Consider the following 23,375-nt stretch of genomic DNA (forward strand, 5'->3'; position numbering starts at 1 on the left):
CGCTTCTGTGTATTACGTTTTAGGTTTGAGCTAAGCTCGTTTATATTCAAAGAGATTACCGGTTCCATCTCTGCAGTCTTACATTTTAAACATTTCTGTCTTTGTATGGCACAGTAATTCCTGTCTATCGGCTTCAGCCCGTTTTACAGTTTATGAATGTTACTTGTGCTCGCCTTTTGTAATTTATTTTTGCATTCATGTTTACTTTTACTGCTTGCTGCTTCAGCGGAAACCTTGTGCGTGTTTTTGTTTAAATTTCATTTATAAATATTTATAGAACTAGCATGAGTCATCTAGATATAACTTAAATTGTGTGAAAGCTGCGACATTGTCGCGAGTAAAACAGTGGCCCGTATATATAATAAGTTTCCTTTAGTTTGCATCTACGGTCACAAACTTTTTGTTAACAGATTACCGGTTTCGGTCAATAATGATCATCATCAGATCTGTTTTATAAAAACAAAGTACGTTACGACTTTTTGTTAACAGATTACAGCTTTCGGTCTATAATGACCATCATCAGATCTGTTTTATAAAAACAAAGTACATTAGGAAAAAGGCTGTTGAAAGGATTGGTCATTAGGCAAAAACCTAACGTTGACCAGCGTACGCTCGTTCGCTTACATGATCTTCGAGGAGGCTCCTTTCGTGTTCATCTACGACAACGCGAGGCCTCACACACGTCTGTGGACTCGAGAGGAGGTCACAGACTGTTCTTCCTCATCCGCCCTACAGCCCGCATCTCGCACCTTCCGACTGCCATCTGTCTGGCCCAATGGAGGAGGCACCCCGCGGGAAGCAGTACGTGGATGTTGGGAACATTCTTGATGCAGCAAGGCATTCGCTCCGTCGTCGACCTGTAGAGAGGTACCATACAGTCATACGGGCCTTCCATTGGACGTAGATTATGATGAACGATAGGGTTTGGTAGTCAAAAGGGTGGGGAATAACATAACGTAATAGAGCCCTGAATAAAACCAACCTACTTTCAGAAAAAAAATTTCTGCAATAACTTATCGAGCGCCCTTCGTATATGTACACACCATTCCCTGGCGTGTAAATGATTAGATACGCTTGACATCACTCAAGGGGGTTATCTACAGTAGTTTGTCGAGATCGGTAATTATAATTTTATTTGCGATTACCGGTTTCGGTAGGTCTAAGTTGCCATCATCGGATCTGTAAAGCATATAGGTCGAAGATACGTGCATAATCATGTCAGATATAATAGGGTAGGGTACAGATTTACACAACATGTGCACATCCAATATGCCTTACGGAAGTACACGTCATTAATCCGCCATCATATTGTCAATTTTATCGGATTCCTGATATTCACGGTACAGTCGTGAAATGGTCGTACGGAAAAATCCCCACTTCATCGCTATTGTCAAGTCGTATCCCTCCATTCCAGGGATGTTTTCCGTTGCCCATATCCTGCATTATTCTTTATATTCACATGTCCTTGGAGATGGGAATGAACTTCGTCTTTCCACAGAATCTTCCGTTACCATTCAAAGTTCACTTCCATGAAAGCAATAAATTCTTGAGCAAACGTTAGTCGTACTGGTAGATCAGCATGAAGAAACTGCTGAAAGTGGATAATTTCGTACGAATAGCAATTCAGGATGTTTTATAGGATTTTATGCCCCTTGATCACAGGCATGTCCAGGCAATTTCCTGTGCACTGCATGTTTGCACACAACCACTCGACACTTCCTGCAGTGCTGTGGCCACATCTTCTACTGACGTTGGATCAAATGTTTTCCTCCCTCTGCCGCAATGGACTTCAAAAGAAGTTATCTTTTCTAATTTCGTAACCATTTTCTCCAGACCATTGACAGACATACGACCAACGCCTTTTTTTCATATTCCTCAGTGTCCGCAACTTCTGCAAAGCCAAAGGCACACAGTCACCGTTCTTGTAAGAGAGCTTTACCAGCAGCGCGCGATCTTGGATTGGGACAGACATGTCGAGCGTCTCAGACGCGAAGCAAGTAAAAGCCATGTGCCATGCATCCTTCCGCTTCAGCGCCTTCTAGCAATAAAATTTTCGTAAAATTTTGTTGTTTCCATCAAGTTTCCCTCTTCTTCGAGAACTTTCCGTTAAAATTTAATATCATTCTGAGCAGTGGCTCATTTTTTACAGCGTTTTGAAACTGGAACTGTAATTATAATCACCCTGTACATCTGCTCAGCCTCTTAGTTTTCATACTGGTGTTATAACGGAAGGTGACAGACAGATGACCAAAATACCAAATCCGGTCTTCCGGAACTGCTTCACTATGGAAACTTGTATTTTCAGCCACCATACTCATGATGGCAAGACAGACATTTAGGTAAACTGCCGCCGACTAAAAATTGGGAACTGAAGTCGCTCAACGGAGGAGAGCGAACTGGGCCTTGTTCTATGTCTGTACAATTGTACACTGACGGCGACGAGGAGTGTTGATACCACGGCGAACAAATCCGATATTTTTCAGACCTCGTGAGGATTTTCATTACATAACGGGCATTAAATGAATAAACTTTCGTTCCACTCTGAAGTGATGTCTATCGCCGTCATCAATATGGGTTGTGGCCTCGGAGGGATACGTATTTGTTATGGCATGGGCGAGGTTTCAGTGTCGTTACACATCGGGTTATGCGAGTTTTGCTACAACTTACTTTATCTCTTCGGTTATTTGCATCTCCTTTTTAGTGGCATGTCATAGCTGGAAACTCTTTGCATAACAACGGATTATCTCTCGACAACGTTGCGTCCTCTGGTACGTGCGTAGCAGTGTCTCGTATCACAGTACAATATGAATAAATTTAGTGCACACCATTTGAAACACGGAAGTTAATTTCAAAGAAAATAAATTCTGCTCATGTCCGATCGAAATAAGAAAGGTGGCAGTAATAAAGCGTAAAGTCAAGCTCGTTAGCTGTGAAAGAGAGAAGAATTAATATGGCGCTTATTTATTTACTCGTTCGGCATCACAGAGGCATAATTTACAATATTCTTATCACTATATGCTAAAAAAGAAAACAATATGATTCTACACTATATTAGATATGTTTTTGAGCCACTCTATGGCTGAGTCACTGAGTCTATGTATGTCCATGAGTTCACCACCATAGCCATACACTTTGCGCACGAGTAGATGGTCCATTGTCTGTATTTCACCGCACTCACATACAGCGCTGTCTGCCAGGCCCCACTTGTTCAACAGGTGTTTACATCTCCCAACACTCGTTCTGACCCGGTTTAGAGCTGTCCACACTCTTCTTGGTAGGTTGAAGCCATCAATCTTCTTGTTCGGATCGTGTACTAAATTTTTGTTCTTAAATTCACTTGCCGACCATACTTCGTTCCAGGCCGTTCTCGGCTCAAAGGCTTGTAGTTCTTCACCGATTTTCCAAAAGGGTAGTCTGGATTTAAGCCTGTTTGTCGGTGTCAGATCTTGGTGGATAGGGAGGTCCGGGTTGTCTATAATTTTCCTATAGGTTTTTAGGGCTAGCTGTGATCGCCTGATTTCTGGAGGCTCTATGTTCGCTAGTACAGGAAGCGATGCACAGGGGTGGCCCTGAGTGTTCCCGAGATTATACGCATTGTCTCCCTCAGCTGGACATCCACTTTAGATACGTGTGAACAGTATTCAGCTACACTGTAGACAAGGGCTAGTGCTGAAGTTCTCAAAGTGCTCGCTCCACATCCCCATGTTGTTCCAGCCAGTTTTGAAAGGATAGCATTGCGGGATTTTAGTTTTTGCTTTGTGCCTTCGAGGTGTGAGCTGTACGTTAGGGTCCGGTCTAGTTTCACTCCCAAATATTTAGGCTTATCCTCAAGTCTTATCCTGTGGCCATTCGAAAAGATCTGTAATTTAAATATGGCGCTATTCAGCTTGTAATGAAGGCGAGTAGCGTTATGCAGGGAAGCAAACAGCGTCCGAAAATCGTCTTGTGGAAACTCATGCTATCACCGAAACACATGCTCTGGCAATTTTTGAAAACTGCAGGCTCGAGGTTGGTATGGATGCGTTTGAGTTGCGTTCCAGACATTCTGTATGTGTGTAAACACGAGGCAATGCGCACGTTCCTCAAGACGTCTGTGGTGTGAGCCGCAGCATGAGCCTTGCGCTATGCTGGTGGAGTATGACATTCTGTACCCTGGTCTCGGAGCTGTGAAGGACTGGAAAGGAGTGGCGGGGGTGGCGTTAGACGCATGAGGCATAGCAGGTTGCCACGTTGTGGTCATGCACTTCCCTCCTGCGTACGTCTGAATACAGGGTGTTACAAAAAGGTACGGCCAAACTTTCAGGAAACATTCCTCACACACAAATAAAGAAAAGATGTTATGTGGACATGTGTCCGGAAACGCTTAATTTCCGTGTTAGAGCTCATTTTAGTTTCGTCGGTATGAACTGTACTTCCTCGATTCACCGCCAGTTGGCCCAATTGAAGGAAGGTAATGTTGACTTCGGTGCTTGTGTTGACATGCGACTCATTGCTCTACAGTACTAGCATCAAGCGCATCAGTACGTAGCATCAACAGGTTAGTGTTCATCACGAACGTGGTTTTGCAGTCAGTGCAATGTTTACAAATACGGAGTTGGCAGATACCCATTTGATGTATGGATTAGCACGGGGCAATAGCCGTGGCGCGGTACGTTTGTATCGAGACGGATTTCCAGAACGAAGGTGTCCCGACAGGAAGACGTTCGAAGCAATTGATCGGCGTCTTAGGGAGCACGGAACATTCCAGACTATGACTCGCGACTGGGGAAGACCTAGAACGACGCGGACACCTGCAATGGACGAGGCAATTCTTCGTGCAGTTGACGATAACCCTAATGTCAGCGTCACAGAAGTTGCTGCTGTACAAGGTAACGTTGACCACGTCACTGTATGGAGAGTGCTACGGGAGAACCAGTTGTTTCCGTACCATGTACAGCGTGTGCAGGCACTATCAGCAGCTCATTGGCCTCCACGGGTACACTTCTGCGAATGGTTCAACCAACTATGTGTATATTCTCATTTCATTACAAATGTTCTCTTTACGGATGAGGCTTCATTCCAACGTCATCAAATTGTAAGTTTTCACAATCAACATGTGTGGGCTGACGAGAATCCGCACGCAACTGTGCAATCACGTCATCAACACAGATTTTCTGTGAACGTTTGGGCTGGCATTGTTGGTGATGTCTTGATTGGGCCCCATGTTCTTCCACCTACGCTCAATGGAGCACGTTATCATGATTTCATACGGGATACTCTACCTGTGCTGCTAGAACATGTGCCTTTACAAGTACGACACAACATGTGGTTCATGCACCATGGAGCTCCTGCACATTTCAGTCGAAGTGTTCGTACGCTTCTCAACAACAGATTCGGTGACCGATGGATTGGTAGAGGCGGACCAATTCCATGGCCTCCACGCTCTCCTGACCTCAACCCTCTTGACTTTCATTTATGACGGCATTTGAAAGCTCTTGTCTACGCAACCCCGTTACCAAATGTAGAGACTCTTCGTGCTCGTATTGTGGACGGCTATGATACAATACGCCATTCTCCAGGGCTGCATCAGCGCATCAGGGATTCCATGCGACAGAGGGTGGATGAATGTATCCTCGCTAACGGAGGACATTTTGAACAATTCCTGTAACAAAGTGTTTTTAAGTCACGCTGGTACGTTCTGCTGCTGTGTGTTTACATTCCATGATTAATGTGATTTGAAGAGAAGTAATAAAATGAGCTCTAACATGGAAAGTAAGCGTTTCCGGACACATGTCCAAATGGCTTCAAATGGCTCTGAGCACTATGGGACTCAACTGCTTTGGTCATAAGTCCCCTAGAACTTAGAACTACTTAAACCTAACTAACCTAAGGACAGCACACAACACCCAGCCATCACGAGGTAGAGAAAATCCCTGACCCCGCCGGGAATCGAACCCGGGAACCCGGGCGTGGGAAGCGAGAACGCTACCCCACGACCACGAGATGCGGGCGACACATGTCCACATAACATATTTTCTTTCTTTGTGTGTGAGGAATGTTTCCTGAAAGTTTGGCCGTACCTTTTTGTAACAGCCTGTGTAGGAGAGCGAGCAGAATCTCCGCTCTGTCTACCCACTACATCGCAAGGAGCAACTACAGGTTGTTTCACAATGGAATACATATTGACAACTTGTTACATGCGGGGGAACTTCTTCAGTGTGGTAAGCAGTTGACACATCCAGTTCTTGAGCTTTTTTATATAACAGTTCACTTAACAACTGCATATAGGTACTAAAACATAAAATAATACCACAATATTACGAAATGCTATGGTGGTACGGTTATGTGGGGATTAACCGTGATTATTTCTGCACCAGAATTACCCTTAACACAAAACTACCATTGAGATACGCTACTGTAATCTGTGCGCAAGGAACTATCTAAACGTGTGTTAATAACATGTGGCCCTTGTAGTGAACATAAGTTGGAAAATAATAAAACTTAAATTGACATCAAATATCCTACAGAAAAAGGCCATATTTTCAAGTGAACAAGTTATATTATCTATTAAAACGAGGAAGGTGTGTAATGAGGGATTTATTGCAAAACAACATGACCTTCAATCATGCAAAACAATATGACCTTCAATCACAGTAATAACGAGAAGATATACAATTAGAACACCTATAAATCACAATCATGCACGTACCGACTATTGGCTGGCAAAGTTGGAGGGAAGGTGTGGAATTCCAGACAAGGCGCATCCCTCGTAGAGTATCAACATTAACGTTATCTGTCTGATTGTATCTTAAGTGACAGTGATAGTGAACCGCTAAACTATAAGACTGCGTTGTACACGTTAATTGAACAATTTCTGTTGTGGGTCGAGAGAACAGGCCGCAGACCTTCGAAAATTTCTAATGTGCTGAAGCTGCAAAGATGGCCATCACAGACAGCTGCCGATCGTGCGTAAAAATCGTGACTGTCGGTGCAAATCTGCGACCATCACGTCTGTGCACAGACTGGGACTTCAGATATTCCGCCTCGACTGACGATCCTAGGCAAGTGCTTCAATCTTGACGCACCGTTGTCACCAGAACAACTCTCCAAAACACCTCGGAAAATTCGTTCTACTAATTGGACACAGCAGGATTTTAACACGCCAATTGCATAATCAATTATCAGTACGCAGTCTCCCTCCATAAGACAGGCCAAAATCCAGTAGAGTGCCTAGTCACTGACTCCCCGAATATGTCTGTAAGGTTCGCATGTCACTTTGATTTTTGTAAGTTATCGATGTGTACGTCAGCAGAGACAACAAGTTATATTACTGTTAAAAAATCCTCGGTCTTATTGTGGCACAGTTTTTGCTTGTGCGCTGTCTAATACATTCTTCGTTGAAGTGTGGTAGGTGATGTAGTGCTGGGTTGACTTGTGAATGTACCTGTTAGATGGAGAAAGATTTATTGTAAAGGACAGCAAGCATGAATATGATGTATGTATTGGACGGCGAAAACGATGTAAATTTTGAATACTGTTATTATTTTCGAAGAGAAGAAGTTTGAGGTAAGACTTCATCACTGCACAGCTAGGAATGATTATTGTCAGCTAGTTAATTTACTCAGAGAGAAAGAGCACCCCACATCCCTGAATCATGCAACTGATTAAGCTGTTTGGTTTTCATAGAAATTCTCTGTTAACATTGTACCCCTTTCAAACCATTGTTCACTTTGTTAAGCATAGTATTGTTCAGACCAATGTTATGCGTGAAAACCCCGCAAAATTTTACTGTGCTTTTTTGAATCCATACTTCATTCTAAAATCCTTGTCTTGGAATATAATTTCATAACAATAGTTACCCTCCCCATCACACTGCCTAAACAAGGTTTATCACTAAGCGTTATCACATTGCACCATGTGGTATGCAACAGTTTGAATATATACTTAGAAATACAGATCTTGCTTAGACGCTGCCTGCTTGATGTTTCCTGTTGTGCTTTCGAGAAATCTATAACAGTGTTGCCAAGACGCAAGATAAATCGAAATTTTGATTAGGGCCAGACAATTGTTTTACTTCAGTTGCGCTTTTAATACAAAGAGAAGCTGTGTTGAGACTAGTTACAGTTCAGTTCAAATCACGTTTTGTTTGATCAGAGGTTAAGATACGAGTTTAAGTTGCATAACAGTTTGTGAGTACCTAGTTTTGGTAATACATAGATCTTTTTATAGAGGGGGAGATAGAGTTGGGCTACATTGCATTCATAAACATATAGTGGTGAGTTTACATTTCTTCTGCAGTCGCTGTCTGAATTCCAGTCATGACGTTTATTTTCGGTGTACGTTGGAAATCACTTGGAGTGGGAATCCAAACGTCTCAAAAATACATCAGCTGCACTGGCGATACACTGTCGGGCGATCAGCAGCAAGGGGCTATTTTGGTCTCTGAGGAGAGACGTTTTGCAATCGTAACATACAAGATTCTCTTACAAATGATCCTGTGAAAGCCGGCTGGCAAAGAAATGCTGTTCTAAAAACGTTTCTGTCCCAACAGGGAACAATTTCCTGGGTGCCAGCCAATTGTGCGATAAAGTTCTAAAAAGACTGCAGTTAGCATTGAGAATACTTCACCATAGTGCGTTACCAGCAGGACACTCATGCTGGACTGTTGCGAGGCTGTGCGGGCCTTCCTCTCACCTCCCCTGTGATATGAAAGCGTCGGACGGCTCCCACACGATGCCTGACACTGGACATACAGCCCAGCAAGGCGTTTCTGTCTGCCCAGAACTTGAGCTATTAAGGCGACCCTGCACTTACCCTCCGAGAAACGTGTCTCTCCCCACACAGCGGCAACACAAGCAGATCACGAGATTTCAGTCAACAGAAAGAAAGACCCGTCACCTCCAATTAGCCAGTGCAACTAGATATGGAGGAAATCAGTATGCAGTCGCTGTCAGTCCACTTTATTTAACTTCATAACTACCCTCTACTCGCAGTAATTTTTTTTTTCCATAGGTAATTTACGGTGTACTGTATCCACCTCAACATTAGAGCAATACATAGTAAATCATCATCCAACACACAAACATCCTCAGGAATACTAATGCAGGCATCCACACAGTTACCTTACTGCTGGACACGAGGCATAAGGCTGCAAGTAGTCTGTTTAGGTTCTTATATTGGTAACGCCACCGCCACGTAGCGCTCTGTATGAAAATCACTGGCTGTGCTGTGTGCAGTCTGTGGCTGGGTGGCATTGTTGGAATTTGCTATTGTAGTGTTGGGCAGTTGGCTGTTAACAGCGCGTAGCGTTGCGCAGTTGGAGGTGAGCCGCCAGCAGTGGTGGATGTGGGGAGTGAGATGGCGGAGTTTTGAGAGCGGATGACCTGGACAGAGACAGTAAATTTGTAAGACTGGATGTCATGAACTGATATATGTATATTATGACTTTTGAAACTATTAAGTTGAAGGTGAGCCGCCAGCAGTGGTGGATGTGGGGAGTGAGATGGCGGAGTTTTGAGAGCGGATGACCTGGACAGAGACAGTAAATTTGTAAGACTGGATGCCATGAACTGATATATGTATATTATGACTTTTGAAACTATTAAGGTAAATACATTGTTTGTTCTCTATCAAAATCTTTCATTTGCTAACTATGCCTATCAGTAGTTAGTGCCTTCAGTAGTTAGAATCTTTTATTTAGCTGGCAGTATTGGCGCTCGCTGTTTTGCAGTAGTTCGAGTAACGAAGATTTTTGTGAGGTAAGAATTCATGAAAGGTATAGGTTATTGTTAGTCAGGGTCATTCTTTTATAGGGACTACAGGAAGTCAGATTGCGTTGCGCTATAAATATTGTGTGTCACTTTAGTGAATGTCTGAGTACGTTCAGTTTTCCTCAGCTGTTTGAAAATCAAATAACATAAGATGTTTATCAGCACAGTAATTCATTAGTTTTTCTAAGGGGACGTTACATATGTCGACCCTTAGCTGAGGATATCTCACTGGAATCTTCTGATTTTTTCTTGTAGTTTGTGTAATTAGTGTAGCTATTATTTATTGTTAGCGGGTAATTGTAGAGAGAATCTTCTTTGTAGTTGTAGTTTTTCATTGTTGTACAGTAAAACAGTTGTGGCATGCATGTAGATTTGCACCAAGTATTTTGCAGCTGCGCTTGCAATTAACTAGATATTATTTTCAGTGCTATGTTAATGTGTTTTCTTATTTTACTCTTCCAATTGTGCTTTTCTGTGTTATCGCGTGAAACATTGTGACAATTATGGCGTGTGGAAAACGTAATACTAGGCTCCAAAGTAAACTGAGAAATGACAGTGAAGACGATAGCATTGAATGAGCACCACCGTGTAATGAATTAAACAATGTTAAACGTAGTAATTTGGTAACTGTACATAGGGAAATAGAGTGGGTGGCAAATAATGGTGTAGACAGTGAAACAATTAGTGAACAGGGAAGTATTATCGATCGATCGGTCGGCAACAGCTCGCCTCAGGAATCCGAAATGACAGGACACAATCTTGCAAATACTGTAGATTCAGCTTTTGCGTCCTCACCGTTTTCTCAAATAAGTCAAGACACATTTTCTGCTTTGTCAAAATGTGAATGTTGCCGGTGAAAATGCACTGCCGAAAAGCATAGAGGAACAGATTCCAGACGCTAATACATTATTATTGCAATTAACACAACAAATGAAACAAAATCAGAGACAAACACAGCAACAGTTAGATACAATCGAACAACACCAGAGACAAACACAGCAACAGTTAGATGCAATGGAACAAAATAAAAAACAGCCACAGCAACAGCTTCAAAAGTTAGATACCACACTTGAACAAACACGTGAAGGTTTAACTGCTGAGTTACTTAAAATCGAATCGACACGTCAAAAAGTCTGTAATGACGTAAAAACACAAATTTCTGAGCATTTCCAACCTATTTTTTCGCGTCATGAAAATGCATTACACAATCACGAAGCAGCCATAAAAGAACTGCAAACTATTGTTCATGAAAATCACGACACCTTGCAAGCTAAAATTGACTCAGTTGCATCTACCGATTCGGTTACGCAACTTGCAAAATCTCAGGAAAACTTAAAGGACACAGTAGATACGATTTCAACACAAATGGACACTCTGAAACTTGGTTCAGAAAAATACACTGAGGAAATAAGTTTTCTATCGGAGAAAGTAGCCTAACTTTCGGATCAGTTCACCAACTTATCCACAAAGGTAGATGATGATATGAATGACACAAGACCCATAGCCTTCACTGACACAGAAGAGTATGAACAAATGAGAAAATTCAAACAAAATCAAAATGAAATCAATACACAGTACAAGATCAGTTGACACAGGTAATACAAGAATTACATATTTCAGAGAAGACTCGCGCTCCAACACGCGAAGAGGGACTTAGAAATACGGAAAAGTCACAAAATAATAACACAGGGCATTTCGGAAATGTCACAGCAACAGCTTCAAAACAGCACTAAATTTTGAGATTGATCCGCTGAAACGAAGTAACAACGAGCGATATGCGACTCGCCGACGTGATGATTTTGGCTATAAGTTGTTCATTACTACACGTAAATTCAAAACATTTAAGAATTCTGGCAAACGACATTCATCCACAAGCAAGGCTTCATCAATTCTCTTATTGTTTTCCTCCCAACTGGTCATTGGAGCACAGGTTAGAATTTATGTGTCGCTACTTAGAGAATGAACCAGCTGTAAGAATGCGATCGGTCATTCACGATTGTCACAGTGAAGGAGAATTTTATCATGTCTTCCTCTCAGCATATTGGTCTCAAGCTACACAAGACCGAGTAAAACATAGCATCATAATGATGAAACATTTCGAACAATCTGAATTCTCCAGTCTTGTCAAATATTTCGAGGACATGTTACATAAGAATCAGTATCTTTCAAACCCATACAGCCCCTCAGAACTCATCCGCATTTGCTTAATCAAATTGCCTGAACATGTACGACATATTATTTTGGCAGGGCGTTGCAAAGACGACATTGAAGCTTTTCAGGGACTGTTACAAGAATTGGAAATTGATACTGACAATCACAGAACGCGAAAACAGGAGCACAACAGTTACATGTCACATCAGTCACAATTCGTCGATGATAGAAATAATAACTGGACATGACAAGGCTATTCTTACAACGTAAATCGTGACCAAAACAGACACCACCCGTACGACAACCACTGGCAGAGTAGTAGTAATTACAGGCAAAGATCACCTCTCCGCGGTAATGGCTATCACAGAGACAAAGAGAGAAACAGACAATATGGGAACTAAAATAATTATTATCAAGGGAGACAGATTAACTTCAGACGCAATGGTCCAACGTGCAATTACAATTCCGGGAGAAATTCTCCACCACATAACCGAGAAACAAGAAACTATGTAAACTACCGACAAAACGACAGACCTGAATTCCATCAGCACTGGCGGGATTCAAACAGGGCAGGGCCCTCTCGACAAGGTGAATTTGTAGAAGTTAGGTCTCCTAATCCCAATAACGACGGGCGCCAACAATGAGACAGACAATGACTCCCACTGTAGGCAGCCACATGCGCCGGCTGTTCAGAGAAAAATTACATATACGCTAACCTTGAGAAAAATTCCAGTATTCTTTACTGACGTATGCTGCATGATAATTGTGTTCAAGTTGAAACTCTGCGTACTAGGAAGAGTAAAGGTTTATACCATGTTTCACATGTAAAATCGTTTACTGAAAAATAATCTGCTTTTTAGCTTAGTCTTTGCTATAAAATTTTTCACTTCACGTTACTAGTACGCTTTGTCAGACTTAGAAACTGTTAACATGCAACAATGTTTGAAGTTAACTATCTGGTCAAGAACCAAGAGAACTTATTTAAACAGTAATTACGAATGCATTGTTATAGTGAACAGACGACACAGTATTATTGTGTGTGTACATTCTTGCTTGTTAGTTACACGATTACGCAACGACTATAAGGCTCACATATTTAGAACATATACTGGTACTGCTAATGAGATTTAAATGCAACATTTTGGTATACTTGAAAATACATTCTGGATTTGAAGTACTTTCTGAGAGATACCAGATGACACAGTGGTTAGTTTATTTGACAGCTAGACGTTACTAATGAGTGACACAGTTTATATTATTGCTTTTACGCTGTATGTGTTTCATATCTGCACAGTTTTTCTGAATTCTTCTGGAAAGTAAAACATGTTTTAGTAGTAACTTTTGTGGTATCGCTACAATGAGACAGCCTTTTTCGTAGCACAACAATACGTTACAGTATAGTACTTTCTCGATACGGTACTGTACGTAATAACTACGATATCTATATGCATAACATTTCGCTTTTGTTTATTACGAGGTAAGTACATTGACTTCCACAGAACTTTGCTAATGGACGCCGATAATTACGACACTTGGCACATTTTTACACTTAAGTAATGACAGAGATTATCTTACAAAAGATGCACAGTTTAGCGCTACAGTACACGTATTTGAGTGATTAATTTTGTACTTAAAACATTTATTTTTAAATATTTTTGAATTACAAAGAAAGTTTTCCGTGATACATTTCATTCCATTGCTGTAATCTGTAACACCTGAGGGTATAATTACATTAATCCTCAGGGGGGTACACGCTTACTTTGTGTATCATGTGTTTGGCAAGTACATGGAGCCCTAGCTAATATGGTATTTGCTTATACAACTTTACACATCGTTACTATATTTCTCTAACACAGAATTACACAGCTATCTGATCATTTAACTGAGAGAGACAAACATTTATTTTACTACGTCAGTGACAGATATTTACGCAATTACACAGTTGGATAACTTCACACTTATGAAATTGTATTTTGTCTGTACTTTGTGAAGTGTTCATATTTTTTCGGAACCATTGTGATACTATGAGAGCTTTGAATGTCGTATTTGGTATGAGATCATGAGTTTTAAAGTACGTTTGAGGTAGATGAAATGAGCAGAGAATTTTTTTTTAGGTTTTGACATTATTGCAGAAAGCTAAGACGTTTTTGAGATTTGACTGAGGTGTTATGATGTTATTTTTACGACGACGATGTGTATTATGCTGTTGAGGTATGTTTAAGATCAATAAGCTGATGCTATATGAGGAATTTGATTATGCTACCTATTTATAATGATGAAATATTGAAGAATGTCGACGAATATGTATATGTGTAATAAGGTAAGGAATAATGAGTAGTGGTTAAGGACGCTGATTTGTGAAAATGGATGTTGGAAACCAAGAATCGTACTTTAAGAGTTATGAGTTGTTTGTCCATGTGTGAATGGATCACAACACTGCTATTCCTGAGATTTCGTTTCTACACATTTCTACTGTAACTTTTCGACCTGTGAAATTTTTTTATATGAGACTGTAACTGCTATCATAAATATTTCGGTAAGAAAGTTAAGTAACTTTCACGTAATGCATCGTGGACGCCCGGCTGTCCCACCTGCCTGGAGAAAAAGCCATTAGGTGGAGAAAAAAGAGGCCATTAACCTCGCTATTGACACTTCTTTGTAGAAAGCATCGCAAATACGACACGCTCGAACTTGAAAACATATGATTACACTGTGGAGCTTTTAATTTATGATATTTACTAAAATGCCTAATGAAATGATGAGAAACATTTTACATCTATTGTCTTTCTAGTTGAGAGATTGCTCAATTTGTTTAATATCTAGTTTCTAGCTGCACTGCAGCATTGGTTAAATTAAAATTTAATAGATGTACTAATATAGATATTTTATGCCTACAGATCCAGTAAATAATAATTTTATGATCTACTTCCAAAAAAAAAAAGGAAAGAAAAAACTAGGGAGCACAAAAAGATATTTCCCTTCACAGGAATTGCATACATAATTTTTGTCAATGATTGGGTAACTTGATTTGTAGAGGAAGTCAAGGTGATGCATCACTCTAGTGTTAAGATGTGACATAGGTATAAACACGGCCATTTTTACTGTAATATTTTTTCTGCTTGAGCTTTGTCATGTCTAGGTATAAGTTATAGCATTTGCTGCTGCTATTTGCCAGGCATAGTGCTACTGAATTTCACTTTGTATTACTTTGATAAGCCACTTTTACTACTGATTTATTTTTCTTGTTTGCTGCACATTGACTTATATTAGTTGTAATATTGCAGTTGCTTTGCTAATTTATATTTATTGCTGCTTGCTTTGCCAATTTGCATTTTTTGTCATCGCTGTTTGTGTTAATTTGTTGTGTGTTGCTGCATTGCCTTGTCCCTTAGTTTAGCATCTGAGCTCAGTAGATTTAAGTTAGCTTAAGAGGGGGTAGACTCTTTAAGAGAGTGAGTTGTGAGGAACTGGAAGAAATGCATTGACAAGGTATTAAAAAAAAGTGAAATAAGAGGAAACATCTATGAAATGAAGTTTTGGGTTGGACTGCAGTACCAAACATCACACTGAAAACAAATCCTGTCCTGTCATTTTGTGTTATTCCACTGTGTGTCTGTGTACCTTGTGTATTTGTGTTCTTCCTGTCTTTATCTGATAAGACTTATGTTGTAGAATTTTTCTAACACTCAGCTACATTCACTATGATGAGGAATACTTTTATCCTCAAACATAATTTGCATTTATAATATGTTATTTACTTTGTAAAGATGTTGAGACATTATTTATTCTGTTTTGTTTTAATGCTCACGTGTGAAGTTGATGTTTCGTAAGTTATTCAGACCTTTTATGTATTTACTTATGTCATAATTCCTGTAACACTGATGTATATGTTTATTTCTATTCTTTTGTAAAGCCCCTATTACTACAAATTTTATCTGTATTGTTATGTTCTTTAATGATGTATTTTGTACCTTTGTAATTGTATTATTATGTTGTAAACTTATAATTGTATAGACACCAGTTCTTCAAATTAAGTTACATTTCACTGCACACGTTTCTGTTGGTCATAATAGATGTACAATAGATGAGAAGTTGAGACTGTTAGTGTTTGCACGTGTGTTAATAATTCAGCAAGGGACTGGTTAACAGCATTACTGGTTTTAAGGTCAACTCCAAAAACTTTGTGAGTGCACAAGTGGTGGTTTATGGACTTGCTATATTATCCGCAAGACTCTTCAATGGTGATTGTGCACCTGCACAGTTGCGACAGATGGCTGCTGGCCGTCTCTACAAGGACTGCAGTGCGTCTGTACCTTTGATGGGCCACAAATACCATACTCTCTTCCAGGACTACAGTGGGTCTGCTCTGTGATGACCTACCTACCAATATTCTTCAAAACCTCGACTGACTCTGCGGTGGGTTTGTTCTGTTGTGGCCCATTACCCGTCTGCATGTCAAGAGTCAGCACTGTCTTTCCGTTTGAAGGACAATACTAGTTCTTCAAGACTGCATGGAAATCCACTACTTACGTGTGCATTTTCTTTTGCTAAGGAGACTTTGTGAAAAAAAACTGTAATTACTATTGTGATAAATGATCAGGACTGTCTTTATGAGAACAATTTTTGCTTTTGACCAACATTGCATCAATAAGTGTGTGCATTTGACATCTTTGTTATTGTAATTATGAAAAAAATTTTCAAATCTGTATTGGCCACTGCCCAAAACAATTTGTAAATTTTTTTGTGGGGAGCATGGGGGCTATGTAAGTAATCTGTTTAGGTTCTTATATTGGTAACGCCACCGCCACGTAGCGCTCTGTATGAAAATCACTGGCTGTGCTGTGTGCAGTCTGTGGCTGGGTGGCATTGTTGGAATTTGCTATTGTAGTGTTGGGCAGTTGGCTGTTAACAGCGCGTAGGGTTGTGCGGTTGGAGGTAAGCCGCCAGCAGTGGTGGATGTGGGGAGTGAGATGGTGGAGTTTTGAGAGCCGATGATCTGGACAGAAACAGTAAATTTGTAAGACTGGATATTATAACTTTTGAAACTGTTAAGGTAAATACATTGTTTGTTCTCTATCAAAATCTTTCATTTGCTAACTATGTCTATCAGTAGTTAGTGCCTTCAGTAGTTAGAATCTTTTATTTAGCTGGCAGTATTGGCGCTCGCTGTATTGTAGTAGTTCGAGTAACGAAGATTTTTGTGAGGTAAGAATTCTGAAAGGTATAGGTTATTCTTAGTCAGGGCCATTCTTTCAAAGGGATTACTGAAAGTCAGATTGCGTTGCGTTAAAAATATTGTGTGTCACTTTAGTGAATGTCTGAGTACTTTCGGTTTTGCTCAGCTGTTTGAAAATCAAATAACATAAGATGTTTATCAGCACAGTAATTCATTAATTTTTCTAAGGGGACGTTACAAGGCAACCTGTTCATATAGGACTTCCTGATCTCTGCAGTCATCCCAGACATAAATACAGGCTGTCAGAAACAAATTAAATGTGTCCAGCACAACAACACCCTCACTTCTTTACTGATATCAGAGATCGTTATTAAACACAATCGAAAACCTGCATTGGAAAGTGAACAAGTCTAGAAATGTACACAAAAGTTTAATTTGACTGAAGGTTCACATAGTCAAATTTTACTGCAAGAACATGTTTAGTTATGGCACTGTCACCAACACTCATGCATAGAAGAGATATACAATAAAACATACGTTTGATAAATGAGGTGTGACATGTACAAAAAAACAACAATAAAACGAAAATAGACAAGTAAGCATCAACAAGATGTGAGTCATGATGTGTGGTAGACTGAGAATGAATATGCGAATAATTTACTAAAAAAAAAAAGTTTTGCTTGAGTGAATGTAAATTGTACCAACATATATACTACCCCACAGCCTAGACCTTCGTACATGTAATATGTATTGTAAACTGTACATGCATGTAGAGACGCAATGAAGACAGTTATTAGTTGTTGTGCGAGTATATTTAATTAACGCTAAATTATGGTCATACAGACATCAAAGGTATGGCAGAACAGTGACACTACAAATTAATTCTGTGGCCAGGTAAAACACTTAAACGAAAGTCAGTTGCCATAAATTCTAGTGTTTATTACAAAACCTGACGTAAACATAGGCAATAGTTGCAGTAAAGTACAATATAAACATTTTTGATTATCCTGTTCATTAAAAAATATTTTTGCAACTACGTGAAATGGTTGCATGCAACTACGGTTGGTGAAGATTCAAGATAAAGAACTCTTAGGAGAAGTTAGTACAGTCCTAGCATGACTGATCCGTTTCCGGGATCCGATGACAGTGACTGCCGAAAATCTGAGTTTCTAATGTTATGCATCTCATGGAAAATCTGATGTTCACTAAACACGTCGTGACCTATAAATGCCACAGCCGATCCCAGATCGTTTCGTTTTTTAACTGTGTTGTTATGCTGACCACCGATACTGCTGTTGAATTTTTTGTGCGCTTGTATAAGCGCAGCCACTGCATCTACATCTGCATCTACATCTGCACCTACATCTACATACATACTCCGCAATCCACCATACGGTGCGTGGCAGAGGGTACCTCGTACCACAATTAGCATCTTCCCTCCCTGTTCCACTCCCAAACAGAACGAGGGAAAAATTACTGCCTATATGCCTCTGTATGAGCCCTAATCTCTTATCTTATCTTTGTGGTCTTTCCGCGAAATATAAGTTGGCGGCAGTAAAATTGTATGCAGTCAGCGTCAAATGCTGGTTCTCTAAATTTCCTTAGTAGCGATTCACGAAAAGAACGCCTCCTTTCCTCTAGAGACTCCCATCCGAGTTCCTGAAGCATTTCCGCAACACTCGCGTGTTGATCAAACCTACTAGTAACAAATCTAGCAGCCCGCCTCTGAATTGCTTCCATGTCCTCCCTCAACCCGATCTGATAGGGATCCCAAACGCTCGAGCAGTACTCAAGAATAGGTCGTATAAGTGTTTTATAAGCGGTCTCCTTTACAGATGAACCACATCTTTCCAAAATTCTACCAATGAACCGAAGACGACTATCCGTCTTCCCCATAACTGCCATCACATGCTTGTCCCACTTCATATCGCTCTGCAATGTTACACCCAAATATTTAATCGACGTGACTGTGTCAAGCGCTAGACTACTAGTGGAGTATTCAAACATTACGGGATTCTTTTTCCTGTTCATCTGCATTAATTTACATTTATCTATATTTAGAGTTAGCTGCCATTCTTTACACCAATCACAAATCCTGTCCAAGTCATCTTGTATCCTCCTATAGTCATTCAACGTCGATACCTTCCAGTACGCCAAAGCATCATCAGCAAACAGCCGCACATTGCTATCCACCCTATCCAAAAGATCATTTATGTAGATAGAAAACAACAGCGGACCTACCACACTTCCCTGGGGCACTCCAGGTGATACCCTCACCTCCGATGAACACTCACCATCGAGGACAACGTACTGGGTTCTATTACTTAAGAAGTCTTCGACCCACTCACATATTTGGGAACCAATCCCATATGCTCGTCCCTTAGTTAGGGGTCTCCGGTGGGGCACCGATTCAAACGCTTTCCGGAAGTCAAGGAATATGGCATCCGTCTGATACCCTTCATCCACGGTTCGCAAGATATCATGTGAAAAAAGGGCGAGTTGCGTTTCGCAGGAGCGATACTTTCTAAGGCCGTGCTGATGGATGGACAGCAACTTCTCTGTCTCAAGGAAATTCATTATTTGCGAACTGAGAATGTGAGATATGCATCATCGGAGATCTGCTCCAAGCGGTGACTCTGTCGACTACGATGCCCGTGAAACCCAAGAAGCTACCTAGGTCAAACTTTACGTCTTGCTCCAGTTGGAGGTACAAAATGATATAACGAATATTCACTATGAAATCGGAAACCGAAGTCTGCAAGCAGTATTCTAAGTGTTTCTCCTGCAAGCAGAGGCTCAGGAATCTCTCCAACGCCTCCTGTCCTCTCTCTAAACACCACTTCATGGCGAGCCAATCAGAACATCTTCCAAACAGTTATCCAATGCTAACGAGCAATTTTTCCGGAGCATCTCCCTCGAAATACACTACTGGCCATTAAAGTTGCTACACCAAGCAGAAATGCAGTTGATAAACGGGTATTCATTGGACAAATATGTTATGCTAGAACAATCATGTGATTACATTTTCACGCAATTTGGGTGCACAGATCCTGAGAAATCATTACCCAGAACAACCACCTCTGGCCGTAATAACGGCCTTGATACGCCTGGGCATTGAGTCAAACAGAACTTGGAAGGCGTGTACAGGTACAGCTGCCCATGCAGCTTCAGCACGATACCACAGTACATCAAGAGTAGTGACTGCCGTATTGTGACGAGCCAGTTAGTTGCTCGGCCATCATTGACCAGACGTTTTCAGTCGGTGAGAGATTTGGAGAAAGTGCTAGCCAGGGCAGCAGTCGAACATTTTCTGTGTCCAGAAAGGCCCATACAGGACCTGCAACATGCGGTCGTGCGTTATCCTTCTGAAATGTAGGGTTTCGTAGGGATCGAATGAAGGGTAGAGCCACGGGTCGTAACACATCTGAAATGTAACTTCCACTATCCAAAGTGCCGTCAACGCGAACAAGAGGTGACCGAGACGTGTAACCAATAGCACCCAAGACCATCACACCGGGTGATAACCAGTATGACGATGATGAATACACGCTTCCGATGTGCGTTCACCGCGATGTCGCCAAACATGGATGCGGCCATCATGATGCTGTAAACAGAACCTGGATTCATCCGAAAAAATGACGTTTTGCCATTCGTGCACCCAGGTTCGTCGTTGAGTACACCATCGCAGGCGCTCCTGTATGTGATCCAGCGTCAAGGGTAACTGCAGCCATGGTCTCCGAGCTGATAGTCCATGCTGCTGCAAACGTCGTCGAACTGTTCGTGCAGATGGTTGTTGTCTTGCAAACGTCTCCATCTGTTGACTCAGAGATCGAGACATGGCTGCACGATCCGTTACAGCCATGCGGATAAGATGCCTGTCATCTCTACTGCAAGTGATACGAGGCCGTTAGGATCCAACACGGCGTTCCGTATTACACTCCTGAACCCACCGATTCCATATTCTGCTAACAGTCATTGGATCTCGACGAACGCGAGCAGCAGTGTCGCGATACGATAAACCGCAATCGCGACAGGCTACAATCTGACCTTTATCAAAGTCGGAAACGTGATGGTACGCATTTCTCTTCCTTACACGGGGGATCACAACAATGTTTCAGCAGACAACGCCGGTCAGCTGCTGTTTGTGTATGAGAAATCGGTTGGAAACTTTCCTCATGTCAGCACGTTGTAGGTGTCGCCACCGGCGCCAACCGTGTGTTGAATGTTTTCTGAAAATTGTGCCTGCAGCTGCGGCCGAGCAGTTCTAGGCGTTCCAGTCCGGAACCGCGCTGCTGCTACGGTCGCAGGTTCGAATCCTGCGTCGGGCATGGATGTGTGTGCTGTCCTTAGATTAGGTAGGTTTAAGTAGTTCTGGGTATAGGGGACTGATGACATCTGATGTTAAGTTCCATAGTGCTTAGTGCCATTAGAACCATATGAAGTTTTGGATAGTGTCTTAAATGATTAATTATACCATTTCTGCTAATAACATGCTTTTTTTTCCTCTTGAATTTCAGTACTCTGTTATAAAAACTGAAATGACATTCAAATAATTTGAAAGCCTGCTAAAACGCTCCATTCGACCCATGTGATGCCTGTGACGTCACTGATTAGCTCCCTGCTCCTAGTGTTGTAATGTTAGTTCGCAGCGATGAGTTGTTTCGGAATTAACTTTTCGGAGACTGAGATACAAATGGTGTGTGGTACCATACTGTACAAATACATCTATAAAAACTCCTGAAAGATGGTTTCTGAGCGTTCCAGAGAATGAGAACACGCATGAAATCTAAGTGCACTGTACCTGCAAATTGTCACCACGTCGACGCTCAAGTTCACTAAATTAAAAATGTGATGCACTGTGAAGTTAACATTAACTTACCTCCGAGATATGCTCTCCCACTATTACAACGAAGGATAGCGTCATTCAACGAAATTGAACTCCCAGTGAAAATAGTCGTTTTACCCGACTGTACCTCATTCATTCGGTAGCACGGTTGTTAGAGCGGTAGACCGTAGAGTTTTATGAGACGATGTTCATACATCACTGGTTTGAATCTAAACCGAAAGAACATTTTAACTTATTTGTAAGACGACTCGACAGTCCTCTCATATGAAAACCAAATCACGTTACAAAAGTTCCCCAAACTGATCAGAAACAGAATTTTATTGTGTTTAATATGCTGTTTATATGCGCTTACATTTGCAATCGCTGTTCACACAAGTCGCGTTGAAACAGATATTTCCTATTTAATGTGGTCACACACTTTTTACCTTGTCAGAAACAGGATTTTTGTCTTCGTGCTGTCCACCTGGGATTCTTATTGTTTACTCTTTTGCAGTTTCATCGTCGTATACAGAGAAGAAGTAAGTCGTCTTGCTTTATATCTCTCCGTATGTCCTCACCGTCCTAGACCTCGCTGTGCTGGGGCGTGTGGTAATATCTTTACTACTAGTAGCGCTTTCCAAAAGAGAGAATTGTTTGTTGGAAAAGTAAATGCATTTATTCTCTGTTGTCCGTTTCTCACGCTATGACTAATGTGAAACTATATATAATACATCCCACAATCGAAACAACTGCTATAGTCAGTTCTTGCTAACGCTGTTTTCTTATTTCGTGTAAAACTTTTAAAAATATATGACCCTTCAGCGATTCGAACTTGTGAGTTCCTTACCTGCAGTCGTATGCGCTATCCAATCTGCTACCAAACGCGTGCTAGATGCAGTGTCATTACTGAGTATCTTATACAGAGGAAGGCAGCACTAAGTTTTGCCAACTATAATTTTATTTTGCTTTTGGTCGTAGCTCATGACTGAGAGTCGACAATCTAGTTGTAATATGAGGACCCATTTGCTAAAGTTCTACATTAACTTAGTTTTGAGCGAGTTTAATGATGTTGTTGCCAACGGCCTTGCCGCAGTGGTAACACCGGTTCCCGTCAGAACACCGAAGTTAAGCGCTGTCGGGCTGGGCTAGCACAGGGATGGGTGACCATCCGGTCTGCCGAGCACTGTTGGCAAGCGGAGTGCACTCAGCCCTTGTGAGGCAAACTGAGGAGCTACTTGATTGAGAAGTAGCGGCTCCGGCCTCGGGAACTGACATACGACCGGGAGAGCGGTGTGCTGACCACATGCCCCTCCAAATCCGCATCCAATGACACCTGTGGCCTGAGGATGACACGGCGGTGGGTCGGTACCGTTGGGCCTTCATGGCCTATTCGGCCGGAGTTTAGTTTTTAGTTTTAATGATGTTGCAGACAGCAGGGAAAAGAACGTCTGCCATTTCACATATAGCAGCTCTA

At 41.3% G+C, this 23,375-nt stretch overlaps 1 pseudogene; it reads left to right on the forward strand.

Moving 5' to 3' along the window:
- Positions 1-22,975: 22,975 nt before the first annotated feature.
- On the forward strand, positions 22,976-23,093 carry LOC126417215 (5S ribosomal RNA; annotated as a pseudogene).
- Positions 23,094-23,375: the final 282 nt, after the last annotated feature.

The sequence above is a fragment of the Schistocerca serialis genome, chromosome 8, assembly GCF_023864345.2.
Source record: "Schistocerca serialis cubense isolate TAMUIC-IGC-003099 chromosome 8, iqSchSeri2.2, whole genome shotgun sequence".
NCBI lineage: Eukaryota > Metazoa > Arthropoda > Insecta > Orthoptera > Acrididae > Schistocerca > Schistocerca serialis.